Source organism: Megascapheus bottae, chromosome 19 (assembly GCF_031878675.1).
Source record: "Megascapheus bottae isolate mThoBot1 chromosome 19, mThoBot2.hap1, whole genome shotgun sequence".
NCBI lineage: Eukaryota > Metazoa > Chordata > Mammalia > Rodentia > Geomyidae > Megascapheus > Megascapheus bottae.
This window is the reverse complement of record NC_143527.1, coordinates 87,536-102,260: the sequence shown is the minus strand read 5'-3', so window position 1 is coordinate 102,260 and position 14,725 is coordinate 87,536. Positions and strand designations below refer to the sequence as shown.

Here is a 14,725-nt window from a genome sequence, read left to right as displayed (position 1 = left end):
CAGAGGTTACCAGAGAGTACAACTGTAATTAAAACACCCAAAAATAACTGTTGGCAGAAAAGCCCATATTTAGGGTAGACCTCCTCCAGTAATTCTCAGTGGATTGCAAACCACCAGTTCAACCATCGTCTGTCGTCATCGTCACTGTCTTTCTTTCAAAGGGGACTGGAAAAGCTCTACAAAGGCCTATAAAATGCCGTTGAGATCCTCATAGTATAGGCTGTGGGTTCCTCTGCTAGAGGGACAGTTCTCCAGATGATATGACAAGAAAACATGACAGCAAGCTCTTCAAGGGGACTCGTAGGAAACGGCAATTGACAGGGCATCCATTTTCCTCCAACCCTACAAAAAGACCACTAACTTCAGTGGTCTTTGCTTACACTATCAATGCTGCGCCAGTCACCCACGAGGGCATTCAGATCACCCTAACCTCATGGCCTGTCCTCTGGCTCGTGGATCCTCTAGGAAGATGCCCTGAGTGTGCCCGCTGACGCCCCCTCTGTCCTGGGCCTTTCCCTCATCTCTCATCGGAATAGACCTTACTAGGAAGAAGCAGGTAAGAGGCAGAACTGTTGGGAGGAAGGTTCTGAAATACTGTTGACATAAGTTTGTTTGCCAGTCCTGGGCTTGAACTCAGGGCTTGAGCTTTCTCACAGCTAGCGCCCTACCACTTGAGCCATAGCACCACTTCCAGCTTTTCTTGTGTATGTGATAACAAGGAGTCGAATCCAGGGCTTTGTGCCTGCTAAGCAAGTATTCTATCACTGGGTCACACTTCGGGCTGGACATAAACATTTTTACACAGTTGTATCGAGGTATCACATAGTTCATGATTTATCTACCATAAAGTTCATTTGTTTGAAGCACAGAATTCAGTCATGGTTTTCTGCATATTCAGAATTGTGCACCACCACAGTCTAATTCCACAATGTTTTCATCACCCCCAAAAGAAACCCCAACCTCATGAATATTATTCTCCATCTTTAAGCTCACCACTCTAGGCTGGAACTTTCTCTGGTTTATGAATCATTCCAATCCGTTTACACAATTAAGAGCCAACGTGGATGCAGATCTGTGTTCTATTTTTTTGTTACAAGGTCAGTCATTGCATTCTGTGAAGATTCCACATTTTAAGAATTTAACCAGTTACCTTCCTTCTGTTTCAAAGCAGCCTCCCCATGCACCACAACAATCTAGATCTGAAGGCAAGGGAGGGCTCTGAGTAGAAGCCTCTAGGGATGGGCAAGCTCTGTCTGGGCTGCACATGACTACAGTGTCATCATCAAGGGATATCATGAAGGCTAGGGCACCTGGGCCAATGAAACTCTAACCTACAGGCCTGATTTGCACACACCTAGACTCTACCATCAAGTGAGAGGCATGACAACTACATTGATGATTCCAGTATGTGGAGGAACATGGAAGACACAAGGTTTTGGAAGCAGACCTGGCTGTGGTCCTGATACACCACCTGATTCCATGTGGCTCTGGGAAATCACACTACTTCTCTGGAAACTCAGCTTTGTCCCTGAACAGGGGATACTAAATCCTTTGCTGAACAGCTATAAATGGGAAGACCATGAACTTAAGGAGAGGCCAGCTTGTAAACAAGATGGCTGGATTGCATGAACTTTTCCAGCATGTGCACAGTTCTATGATTCTGACTAACAAGAGACTGCATATTTATTAACTAAATGTGCTTGGGCATGGATGCTTGATGATCTAATGTTGGGTCATTTCTCAGCACCAACATCCCAGTCTCCTGTCCCCAGATCTAAAAGTTGTTACTAGCTGTACTGTGATCCCATCCTCAACGCAGTCATCTTCATATTGACTTCAAGGTGAGAGAAATATAACTATACAAATTGTTTTCATTCAGACTGACATGAGTCATTAGAAATCTTGGAAGGTGTTGAGTAACAAGGCTAATTCTGTGGAGGATACTCACCATCTGAGAGGCTCTCTGCTCATTCCCCAAAGTGTGCAATCAATAAACTCCCAGCTGCTCCATTCTGTAAGCTTCCTGGAAGGGAACTTCCTAAGCTTCTATCCTGTATGTTAGGCTCTCCCTATAACTGCCTAGGAGTAGAGGGGACTTGTTTGGAAGGAAAGCTCTACAGCTCTCTGGAGTAGGAAGGACCACTATTGTCTTTTCTGGACCCTGCTTCCAACACATCCAGCACACAGCAATGGCATTTCGAGAACTCTCTTCATAGCCAGGCTTTTTCCTGGTTCAGTAGGCCACGGTGGCTGGAGCTGACAAAGGCTAGGGAGCGTCCTCCTAGTACTGCAGCCTTGGTCCAATCACAAGGGGTCCTTGCTTCTCACATCCCATGCCTTCCCGATCCAAAGTCTTATCCGTCTTGCACAGAGGAGCCAGAGGCGAGTAACCCAAGGTCGGACACCCATCATCAATGGGAAAGGGCCTCAGGTCTTGTGGGAGCTCCATGACTCTTTAGTGACAGACAGTGATTATTCCAGTGGCTCAGTCTTTGAAAAAATACAACTTGTCATATCTGATATGAAATATTCATGATCAGTACTGTAGATACATCGATGAAATATCCATGGGATATTTGATCGTACTTATACCTGGAGGTACTAAAGACAAAAGTTCTGGAGGAGGATGGTGATGGTTGGACAACAATGTGGATATGCTTAATGCTGCTCAAATGTGTGAAAATGGCAAGGGTGGTAAATATTTTGCTGCATATATTTTACCATTATAAAAAAACACAAATCTCTATTGTTAGCAAATACGGATTTGTGTTCATATTCATTTTGATAAAGTTGTCCCCCCCTTACTTCCACCCATGCAGATTCCCTACGTGAATGCTGGAGTGCTCAGGCAGAATGACCACACCCGGTAAGCCTGCTCCACAGAAACGAGCAAATAGCTCCCTGAGAGTTCCCACCCCTCACGCCTGTGTTTGTGGAGTGCAGTAGAATGGCTGGAGGGATGGGCAGGGCACAGGTGGTGACCCCGTGATCCTGTTCTGAACACTTTCCCACCGGGGAGGCGGACAGCATGGCCATGGGGCAAACAGGAAAAGAAATTGCTGTCAGAGAGGAAACCTAAGTCTCATGTTTCTGGAAAAGAAGAGTTCACTGTGGAAATTTTTTATCTCTGGCCACCATTTCTGCTACAAATTTCTTCACTCCATCATACTGAAACAAAGGCTCTCCTGGCCTGGGAAAATGTGTTCTTCATAAGGTGTGGGGCTCAGGGCTGCTCTAGTTCCTAAGCAATTTGCCGGTTTCCAGTTTGGAAGGCAGGGAAGGCCCTGGAGAATAAAGCTGAGGACAACTGCCCTCTCTGTGGGAGAGCAGCAGCATGTCACCATGCATGTACCAAGCAATGCTAGATGAATGTGTTTATGGTTTGGGCCTCTTGTGCCAAAGGAGAAGCATACAGCTTGGTTAGTTGTACACATCACAATTTAAAAATTTTTCAAAAATCCATGGTCAACAGTAAGCAGTTAGGTAAATCTTGCTATGTCCTCTCAAAGCCTCAACATGGTGAGTCATAGTGGAGCTGGGCTACAGCTTTCCTCCAGGGACCTTGGTCCCCAGGGTTGCGGTGAGCCCAGACCGTGGTTTACAACCCTTAGGGGCTGGAAATACCTTACCAATGCATGGGAAATGAGGTCTGAGGGATCTGGAAGTCAGGATGGTTATGGTGAATTCTGGGAGCTGATGACTGCCGAAGAGACAGATTGGGAGTGGCACAGATGGAATGGAGAAACAGAGGCAAAGGGGGCCATGTAGTGGCTCAGTGGCCAGCCTTCACTTAAATGGAGATGTGATCTGAGGGTGCCCACTGAGCTGAACGCTGAATTGTTACATCCCCACTGGCTACAAGGTAGGTAGCAGGAAGAAGAAGAGGGGCAAGGCAGGAGACAAGCTCAGTCCAGCTGTGGGCCCCGGGCTGCTATTGGCAATGCAAGCCCTTTAAACAGTGTGGACATGCTTCACAGACACTGGTCATTTCTACAGAACTCTGTCTGTAAGTCAAGCATTTGCCTAGCTCTCTCCTAGCACAGTTATGGTGCCAGAGCCAGAATGACCAGCAACTCAGAGCATAATGGCTCTAGAGTTTGGCAGCCCAATAACCGCATTCAGGTGCAGATGAAATGGATGCCTCTAGGCTGTGCTGTGCGTTTTCTTGCACATGGTTCTGTCAAAGATGGTGTAAGTGTGAAATACTTAAAAAGAGCAAGAAAAAAAACACGATCAATGCTTAGCAACAATCTCTCGCTTCACAAATGATGCTTCAGCCATGGTTCATGACATGCCACAATTGCCTCAACTCAAGGCATTTTGGATTTAGATTTCCTAGTGTCTCAGATCCACATTCTGCCAGCTGTCTTTGGTCACCTGTTATCTGCTTCTTCTCTGCAGTTGCCTATGGAGGTGATCCTTCTACTGAGGGGCTCCCTAACTTATTCACCAGCTACTTGGTGAGTGCCTCCTGCAGTCTCTTAGGGAGGTTGCTGGCTCCCCTACAACCTTTGCCTAATATACCCCAAGCCCAGGGTGGGTGGCTTTAGAACCACACCTCTTTGTAGACTCCTTGGGGCCCATCTGCTACTGTTACCTTCCATCTATCCTTCCTGTGGCATATCATACTTCAAACACCTGCCACAGGAAGGGACAATGAGTGCTGTTTTCCAGAATATACACCCTTGGCATTCTAGATCTCAGTGGTAGGCTCTTCTGTCACAAGGATGCATGGGGTATCTATTAACTATAGGCAGCCTTGTAACTGACTGGCCAACCTGAAGGCTTCTTAGAGATCTGGCTGTCAACAGAAGGTGCATGATGGGGACCTGCCTCCTGGGGAGGGGCACACCATGGGGACCTTTGCAATACCCAGTCTGGCAGTCAGGCCAGAGGCATGCTGGATACCTTTAGGAAGCACGGCCTGTGCTCCTGTGGTTGGGCTCGGTGCCAACACCTGGCGGCTCCTGCCCAGCACCTCTGCTGGGAAACATCTTGGCACAACTGGCCCCATCTTTGGGTCAAGAACCCATCCTGGAAGTGGACCTCTGGCACTGTAGCACACTAGGCTTGATGTTCTCCACAGTATCCACTTCTCATTTACTTAGTGGTCTGTTCCTGTAAGCAGAGGTCTGGGCCAATCTATTTGTCAGAGCACACAGGAAAGAGAGGTAAGCATTTGAGGAATCAGGAATGAGTGTCGCGTTTGCAGGCCCGAAACATTCCATCAGTGGATGAAATCCCATTGTGGTCCAGAACTGCCTGAGCCAGGGGTGGTGTTACTACATGCCGAGGAGTCACCAGGTGCTGTGGGCAGAGCATAGGTACCTAGGAACCATTCTGGGTGGTTAAGAATCCCTCCGTTCTAACACCAGCCAGTAGCACACATGACTAACCCACTTCAGAAACAGAAACACATTCTAGAGGTATGATCTGAGGAGCATGTTGCCCTTTTTCTCTTTCTTTCCTTTTCTTTCTTTCTTTCTTTTTTTTTTTTTGTCAGTCATGGGACCTCAATTCTGGGCCTGGGCACTATCCCCAAGCTCTTCAGCTCAAGGCTAGCATTCTACCACAATGAGCCATAGCACTCCTTCCATCCTTCCCTTCTTCCTTTCCCTCCTTTCTCTCCCTCTCCCTGCCCACCCCTTCCCTCTCTTCCTTTCTTTTTTAAGATTTGTTTCAAAGAGAAATCCTGCTAACACAAATAGTCTTAAAACAAATCACTCTGGCTCTAGGTCATCACTGGCTTAAACATGAAATTCTAGAAATCTCCAAGCTGGCATAGGTAAATGTGGCTCACATAATGAGCCACTATTGATGCCACAGAAAACAAACGTGATGATAATGTCTAGTGTCTAGTTAAAGTGACTCAGATGCTGCTTTTTTTTTTTTTTTTTTTTGCCAGTCCTTGGCTTGAGCTCAGGGCTTGAGCACTGTCCTTGGGCTTTCTCAAGGCTAGAGCTCTACCACTTGAGCCTCAGCACCACTTCCGGCTTTTTTCTATGTATGTAGTACCAAGGAATCGAACTCGGGTCTTCGTGCATGCTAGGCAAGCACTTTAACCACTAGGCCAAACTCCCGGCCCGACTCAGATGCTTTTAAATTACACTGGCAAGCACAGTTTTCTCACGTGTTGCCAAGGTGCTATGCAACAGGAAGAGAGACTCTGGAGATCTTGTGCATGCCAAAAGCATCTTCTGTGGACATGAACAACAGCACCTGGGAAGAGGAGGGGTCCCAGAGCTCCCAGGGCCATGAGACAGTCATCACTCTGCTCTGCCAGCTCTATCAGGTGGCAGGAGGGCTTGCTTTCATAACTGTATCCAAGAGGCAAATTCTAAGGCCATGAGTTGAAATGTCATGCAATGTCATACAATGGCCATCTTCAAAGGCACATGTTATTTCACATGAAAAAGAAGCAATCTGAATGATATCCTGAGTTTCTGTTGAGAGGAACACTGGAACACTCAACCTAAACTGGCAAGAATATTTCTACCAGTTTACCCACAGACAATGGGACAACTATGTAAACATGGTCAACATGTGATGAGAAACTGGTCAATTTAAACTGCAATAATAAGGACTGGTAATACTCTGTTGCCGAGTCACACAACTGACATGTCCATCATGAAAGGGTGATGTTCACCCACACACATCTACAGAAAGACACAAAAATGTAAAAGCAGGTCAAAGCACTCTCCATAGCATGGATCCAACTGAAAGCACTGCCAGAGGGCTGGAATAATTTTATCAAATGTGTGTCACTTCAGGGCAAGGGATTACTTTCTCTTGGTCTGAATTTCCTTTCACAATATGCTACCAGCAGAAAAAGCTAAAAAGCTTTCAAAACAAAGTAGTTTTTCCGAGTGTTTAACCATAGAAAATGTTTACACCAAGTTAGACTTAGAAAGCAGGATTACAAGCTATAAACACGATGCGTTGAACATGTGAGAGAGTAAATGACTAGGGAAAATACTTTGTTCAGGGAGCATGAATGCTCACCATCTTCACTCTGGAACCCTGTTGGGTCTGCTAGAGAATGCAGCCACCACAAATGTTCCCCAGTGAATACTGCTGGAAGAGAACAGACAGCAGTCAGGAAGACGCCTGAAGAATGGCCCAAGTAGGCTCCCTGAGCGGCTGCATTCCTCTGGGTGGTGGGTGCCTCAGGCTGTGTGGCGTCTCAGAGCTGCATCAGCACATTCTCCCTGCGCCCACTCCAGGACAGCCCTGCAGGCATGTGGTTCTCCACATTCCCACGCCTCCCAGTAGGAGACCTTTTGCCTTGCCTTGCCTTGCCTTGCCTTGCCTTGCCTTGCCTTGCCTTTCCTTTCCTTTCCTTTCCTTTCCTTTCCTTTCCTTTCCTTTCCTCCCTCCCTCTCCCCCCCCCTCTCTTAAAAAAAATAGAAATAGAAAGCTTCCAAACACAAAAACTTCCAGGAATCAGAGGCAGTATAAAATCTCACATGTTTCATGAGGAGCCCTTGCACTAGACCAGAGAGAGCCTGACTTCACCAGTCTCTGTAAGTAAAGAGACCCAAACAAGGCCAGTTTACAAATGTCCCTGGAAATGACACAGCCTCTGAGGAAAGAATAAATGGGAGTGTTGAGAATCTGAGAAATTCCTGCTAATGAGTGAGCTCCCAACTTAAAACCAATCATAAAATACTCCAAGAAAAACACAATGAGCAGGCTTCACAGCCTGATACTTGGTGACTCTATCAATGCCTGACCAGTGTCAACATTCTACTTTGAAGAACATCACTTATTACTTTTCATAGCAACCTACTTAAGGGAAATCAGAAATACAATGTCATATAGCTTCTGATAAACCTTAGCATTTACAAATGTTTGTCTCCTTGTTCTAGAAAATCAAGAGCCCAGAACAAGCAGCCACATGCATGGCTACAACATGTGTGTTTACTTCAAGAGTCTTCCCCAGGTTCGGGCATCCAGGGTGAGGCCTGGAGATCCGCAAGGCCTACTTCTACTAGTGTTTGAATGAATTTTATTGGATGCATTAGATGTTAGTGCTTTCATTTCCTGTTTATTTAAGCTAAAATTAGGAAGAGACACTCTGAATATCCTTTTCTTGTTTTGGTCTTGTGTTCTCTAGCCAGAGCCTTCCCAAATGCTCTTGAACTTTTGGGACACTGGAGGAGAGGTAAAGAAATAAGACACAGGAAACTGCAACAGAAACAAATTATTTTAGGGATAACTATCGGAGAAGTCGTCCCTAACACCCACCAGTCTTGCAACCTGGACATGCAAACACCAGCCCAGTTCCTCTGTCATGATCACTTCATCCTAGGCTACTGATCTTTTCTACCTAGGCAATTATGAACATGAAAGGCAGAATGGTAGCTGCCGTCTACCTGAGGGAAAGGCCCAGAGACTTTAACTATTGGCAGAAGAAGCCTGTAAAGACAGAGGGAAGAAGCCGTGACAGTGGACGCAAAGGCCTGGCCTCTGGATCCCACTCTTTTCCACAGTGGACAGTAAGGTCAGAGTCCTTAAGAAAATGTCTCCGGTGGTGGTGTGGTGGCTCACACCTATAATCCTAGCTACTCAGGAGGCTAAGATCCGAGGATCCAGGTTCAAAGCCAGGACCTGAGACTCTTATCTCCAATTAACCTCTAAAAAAAACGGGAAGTGGGGGGCTGGGAGTTTGGCCTAGTGGTTAAAGTGCTTGCCTAGCATGCATGAAGACCCAGGTTCAATTCCTCGGTACCACATACATAGAAAAAAGTCAGAAGTGGTGCTGAGGCTCAAGTGGTAGAGCTCTAGCCTTGAGAAAATCCAAGAACAGTGCTCAGGCCCTGAGCCCAAGCCCAAGACTGGCAAAAAACAACAACAACAAAAAAAAAAAAACGGGAAGTGGGGCTTGGATAAAGGGTAGCTCAGGGACAACGCCTAGGCCTAGTGGTAGGGTGGCAGCCTTGAGCTGAAGAGCTTAGGGACAGCACCCAGGCTGAGTTCAAGCCCCAGGACCCACAAAAAAAGAAAGAAAGAAAAGAAAAGAAAGAAAGAAAGAAAGAAAGAAAGAAAGAAAGAAAGAAAGAAAGAAAGAAAGAGAAAAAGAAAAAGTCTCTTAACCAGGAGAAGACATTTTTGTTCCAAAAAGGTGAAAACCAGATCACTCCTAGCCTATTGTCTGGGCCCCAAATGCTGTCTCCTTTTGCCTGTAATAATGGAACTTGGGAACATCTTCTTCGAATACTGCTTCAGAAACCTAAAACAAAATACAGGCCATTATGTTGGAACTAAATTATTATTATTGTACAGGTGCTTTCTTCCTTGTGAATGCATTATATAGTTGTGTCATTGCTTAAAAATGGTATTTCATAGGAGATAATCCACACATGATACCTGTATATGTCTCACATGATAGAAAAATATCTGTGATTTCTACTCATGACAAAGTACAAGATACAGAAAAATCCCATTCCATTCTGCTAGCTTTGTTTCTGCTGAGGATGAAAGAGGACACATACCCTGCTCAGTCACAGCACACAGCCACAGCATCGTTCATACCTAGCTATGGCTCGCACGGGGACAAGGCTCACACCTGGATGCAGCTTGCACATGGATAAGACTTGCATCTGCAGAAGGCTCGGACCTGGATAAGGCCCACATCTGCAGATGGCTGGCACCTGGGCATAACTCACATCTCATACTTGGAGCCTAGCAGAGGATAGGGGAAATTCTTTACTACCAGGGGAAAAGATGATTTTTTAAAAAAGAAAACATTTTATTAATTATGTTCTAAAATCTATGTGCCAGTGACTGCATATAGATTCCCTTCTTGAATACTTGTTTGTTAAACATGACATTTGAAATATGATGTAAAAGTCAGTATAAATAAAATCTTTCAAAAAAAATTAAAAAAAGAAAACATTTCAGAGTCGAAGTATTCACATATGTTAAGTATGGCCAAATTCTATAAATAAAAGCTGAAGACAGGCTTAGAACTCTCTCCAAGAGCTGTGGCCTTAGATAAGAAAAGTGCTTTGAACCTGCTGTCAATAGCTAGCCCTAGTACCTTTTTCTTCTCTGTAACAACTTTATTGAGATATACTTTGAGTTTTCCCATTAAAGTACACAAGTTCATACTTATAAAGATCTCTGGTTCTAGAACATTTTTATCACTCCACAACTAAATTCCAAACTTCTAGCTCTCCCTTTCCTCACCCTGACAACTGTGAATTAACCTTTTGTTTTTAAGATTTGCTTATTTAGTCAGGCACCGGTGGTATCTCTCGCCTATAATCTTTAGTTATTTAGGAGGCTGAAATCTGACAATTGCAGTTTAAAGCCAGCCCTGAGCTGAAGAGCCCAGGGACAGCACTCAGGCCCAGAGTTCAAGTCCCATGACTGGCAAAAGAAAACAACAACAAAGATTTGCTTACCCTACTTTTCACACACAGCTGACTGTGTTCTGTAATATCACTGCAAACACTGAACTAGTGAATTTGGAGTCATGGCTCCTGGGGAAAGACAGGGTCAGGTGACTGGGAGATTTTGGTCATAACATTTTTTTTTTTTTTGCCAGTCCTGGGGCTTGAACTCAGGGCCTGAGCACTGTCCTTGGGCTTTTTCCTCAAAGCTAGCACTCTGCCACTTGAGCCATAGCACCCCATCTGGCTTTTTCTATGTATGTGGTACCGGGTCTCTGTGCATGCTAGGCAAGCACTCTACCACTAGGCCAAACTCCTGGTCCTGCTAATAACATTTTCAACAACCAGTTGGTACATCATCTTGTTTTCCGTGTGTCTTGTTTAAAGACACTTTAGTAACTAGGCACTGTTGAGTCATAATGTTGAACTCATGGCCAGCATGTCTTAACAAAGCTTCTCTAGCACCCACATCTATGTGAGGCCTATCACAGACTGCTGTGCTGAGAGCACTGGGCAGCACTCCATCCCTGTGCTTGGAGCAACTCGAAACAGCAAAATCATCAACTAGACACACAAAAACACCTTGTGCAAACAGTGGCGTCGAATAAACTGTAACAATGATGTTGGCTTATCATAGGTGCTAAGATAGAAAACAGAGCCTCATTGTGTTCCATCTCAGCTAACAAGCTGCATATCGAGTGACTCCATGCATGTCTTCCATGAGGAGTACTGATTTGGAGTTACAAATAAAATTCAGCAAACACAGAACCTCTGAATAATGAGGGTCACAATACGTGGCCTTGGGTTTCTAGCATATATTTTTTAAGTTTAGCTTCATACTGTGGCATATGTTGGTACTTTATTCCTTATGGCTTCTTCTTCTGGCCAGGAAAACATTCTCTTATATCAATATGTGTGTTCTGTTATCCACTTATCAGCTAGTGGACACTTGGGGTTTTGTTTATGGATAGTGCTGCTATGCACACTCCCCTCTAGTCTTTACATGGACTCACATTATCCACACACTATGGGTTCTGTTGGTGGTTTTATATCTACCCTTACAAAGGATACTGTCCTGTCATTTTACTGTCATGTTCTCCTGTGGTTTGGGAGAAGAGATTACTGTGAGAGGCATATTAAATTTTCTAAATGTAGTGTGGATTTATTTCACAATGTGTAAAGAATGCTGATTTTGTTCATTTGTGATAGCAAGACAGTTTTCATTTAAAATCTGTTCCAGTATGGAAAACTGCTCTGGACACAGTGGGTAAAGCTGTAGTGGCAACATGAGGGTAGCATAGTGGTTACTAGTCTCTGGAGACCAGATGCCACAGACAGGCTGTGGATTGGCTGTTGACCCTGAAGACCCCAAAAATAAGAGACATTGAGTCTTCACTGTGATAGGCAAGTGTGTCTCACTGTCTATAGGTGTACCAGTTCCCTAACTCTGCTCTGGATTCTAGCCAGAACTCCATGACTAGGGTGAGAAGGCCCTGAGTTTCCTAGTGACAGGATAAAGGGTCACAGAAGTACATATGGGTCTAGCCAAGGACTCAAGAAGATAGACCACATAAACACTTAGGCGGCAAGTGCTGCCTTCTTATAGAAAGGACTCTGGAGCCCTAGAAGGAAATACACACACACACACACACACACACACACACACACACACACACACACACACTACAGACAGGGTGCAGGATGTCAGCCTTCGAGCTAAAGGAGGCAAAGTTATCTGAGCTGCAAGGGATATTGATTTTGCTGTTTCGAGTTGCTCCAAGCACAGGGATGGAGTGCTGCCCAGTGCTCTCAGCACAGCAGTCTGTGATAGGCCTCACGTAGATGTGGGTGCTAGAGAAACTTTGTTAAGACATGCTGGCCAAGAGTTCAACACAAAGGTCCTTGTCTTACTTTAGCTTCAGCAATTTCACAGTGACAAAGTGTGCCTCCCTTGGGCCATCATCCAACTCTACAGCTCCCTATGCACTGAATGACAAGGCCCATGGGTGCACAGGCTGTCTGCTTAGAGCTTTCACCTGTTCACCTTTCCCTTATAAGCTAGCAAAGCTGTGATCTGCACTGCTGCAGGAATGAAGCCTATGGTCCTTAAAGTCTGATAGAGACAGACAGCAAGCCACCCTGAGAGGCATTCATTACATTACAATGCAAAATGGAGGATGCAGAAGGGCCAGAGGGAAATGTGGGCTAATTAGACTGAGGCCAGAATTTGTGGGAAGGTGGTGAGTCAACAGGTAGATTATCCAGTGATGTGACAGTCAGAGTTCCAGCAGGGTCAGAACCAAGCTGGTGCTCCCAGAGAGGGCAACTGTCAGAGAGGATGGAGACACTGGAGGCAGTGCAGAGTGCAGAAACCTCTGAGTCCTCTGTCACCCAGCCACTGAGGAAGGACAGCTGTGTGGACCTCTCAGTGCCATCAACAAGATACATAAGCTTGGCCAGAATGCAGATGCAGAGCTCACTGATCTTATAAGAAGGAGCCTGCCTGCTGTGAGGCCAGGGGGTCTCCTGCTGTTGGCCATCACCATAACAAAAATAACAGACACTAACATTATAGGGCATAGACTGTAAGCTGGTACAAGGTTCAGCATTTGTAAACAAGGGCATTTAAAAGAAGGACACAGAGGACAACCACAGCAGCTAGCTCCCCCACCTTGGCTCTCTGGTCCTCTCATTTGGAACACCACTGCTGCTTTCTTTGGCCTCTCAGCAGATTCCTCCTACAAAGCCCTTTCAAGGGTGTTGTAGTGATTCTCTACAAGAATCCCACTGCCTTCTCTGCCCTGAGAAACTGCATATGGTAGGTTCTCCCTGGAAGACCAGCCTTTCCAAGTCAGCTACACTGGGTATATTGGTCTGTCACAAGAAGGATCACCATTAACAAATCAATGATAAACAAAACACCATTTTCTTAATTTCAAGTTTCACTACAGATCATTCTTCATATAATTTTATTTTTAAATAAGGTTTTCCTAAGGTTTTTTTTTTTTTTTTTTTTTGGTGGGGAGGGTAGACATGGGGCCTGGGCGCTGTCCCTGAGCTTTTCATCTCAAGGCTACTGCCCTACCCCTTGACCTATGGCCCAACTTCCTGTTTTCTAGTAAATTGGAGACAAGAGTCTCAGGTTCTTTAGTGCCCAGGCTGGCTTTGAATCTTGATCCTCAGATCTCAGCCTCCTGAGTAGCTAGGATTACTGGGTACACTACTGTACCTGGCTAGTTCTCCTAAGTCTTGAGATAAGAAAAGAAAAATTGAGGGCTGGGAGTTTGGCCTAGTGGTTAAAGTGCTTGCCTAGCATGCATGAAGACCCGAGTTTGATTCCTTGGTACCACATACATAGAAAAAAGCCGGAAGTGGAGCTGAGGCTCAAGTGGTAGAGCTCTAGCCTTGAGAAAGTCCAAGGACATTGCTCAGGCCCTGAGCTCAAGCCCAGGACTGGCAAAAAAAAAAAAAAAGAAAAATTGAAATGCATTTCTGAGATGTGAGCAGCATAAGGTCCTACCATGAATCCAACACCAGTTCCCAGTCTCATTCCAACCTCCCACCTAAATGTGTAACTTATTTTCACATGAAATTATATTGTGATAACCTTTCCAGGTATTCACAGGTAAATATTAACCAAAGTTATAATTTAAAGCTAACATTTTCACCTCATCTTAAAGAGATGTAGAAAATATATACTAGAGACCACAAGTTTCATTCTTAGGCTTCTGATGACTGATAGCCTACTTGCTCCCATTTAAATACTGGAAGTATCAGGACTCTTGTTTTTGGTTGGTCATGGACTTGAGCACTGTCACTAGGTCTTTTACTCAAGGCTAGTGCTCTATCCCTTTCAGCTACAGAGCTACTTCCTCAGTACTCTTGTATTCCATATTTAAAAGGCAGAAGTCAACACTATTTAGGGTGGAAATGCAGCTTAACTAATTTTGAGCATTTTAAAAAATGTAATGTTTGCCAAATATTCATTTTAAAAATCTAGGTAGCCAAAGTCCAGCAGCTCATGCTTGTAATCCTAGCTACTCAGGTGGCTAAGACTTAAGGATAGAAGTTCACAGACAGAATAGCAGGGAAGCCCATTAACCAGCAAAAAGCCAGAAGTGGAGCCATGGCTTAAGTGGTAGAGTGCCAGCATGGAGAAAAAAAGCACAAGGATAGTGCCTAGGCTTGGAGTTTAAGCCCAAGGACTAGAACAACAACAAAAATCTGGTCAGGCTCTGGTGCCTCGTGGCCTCATGCCTATGATCCTATCTACTCAGGAAACTGAGATCTAAGGATCCTGATTTGGAACCAGCCTGGGCAGAAAAGTC

General features: G+C 45.0%; 1 protein-coding gene across 1 annotated transcript in view; it reads right to left on the bottom strand.

The window, feature by feature from the left end:
- The window catches only part of Pard6g (par-6 family cell polarity regulator gamma), a 55,402-nt gene that overhangs the window by 17,368 nt on the left and 23,309 nt on the right, over positions 1-14,725 (bottom strand). The gene's annotated exons all lie outside the window — the stretch shown is intronic.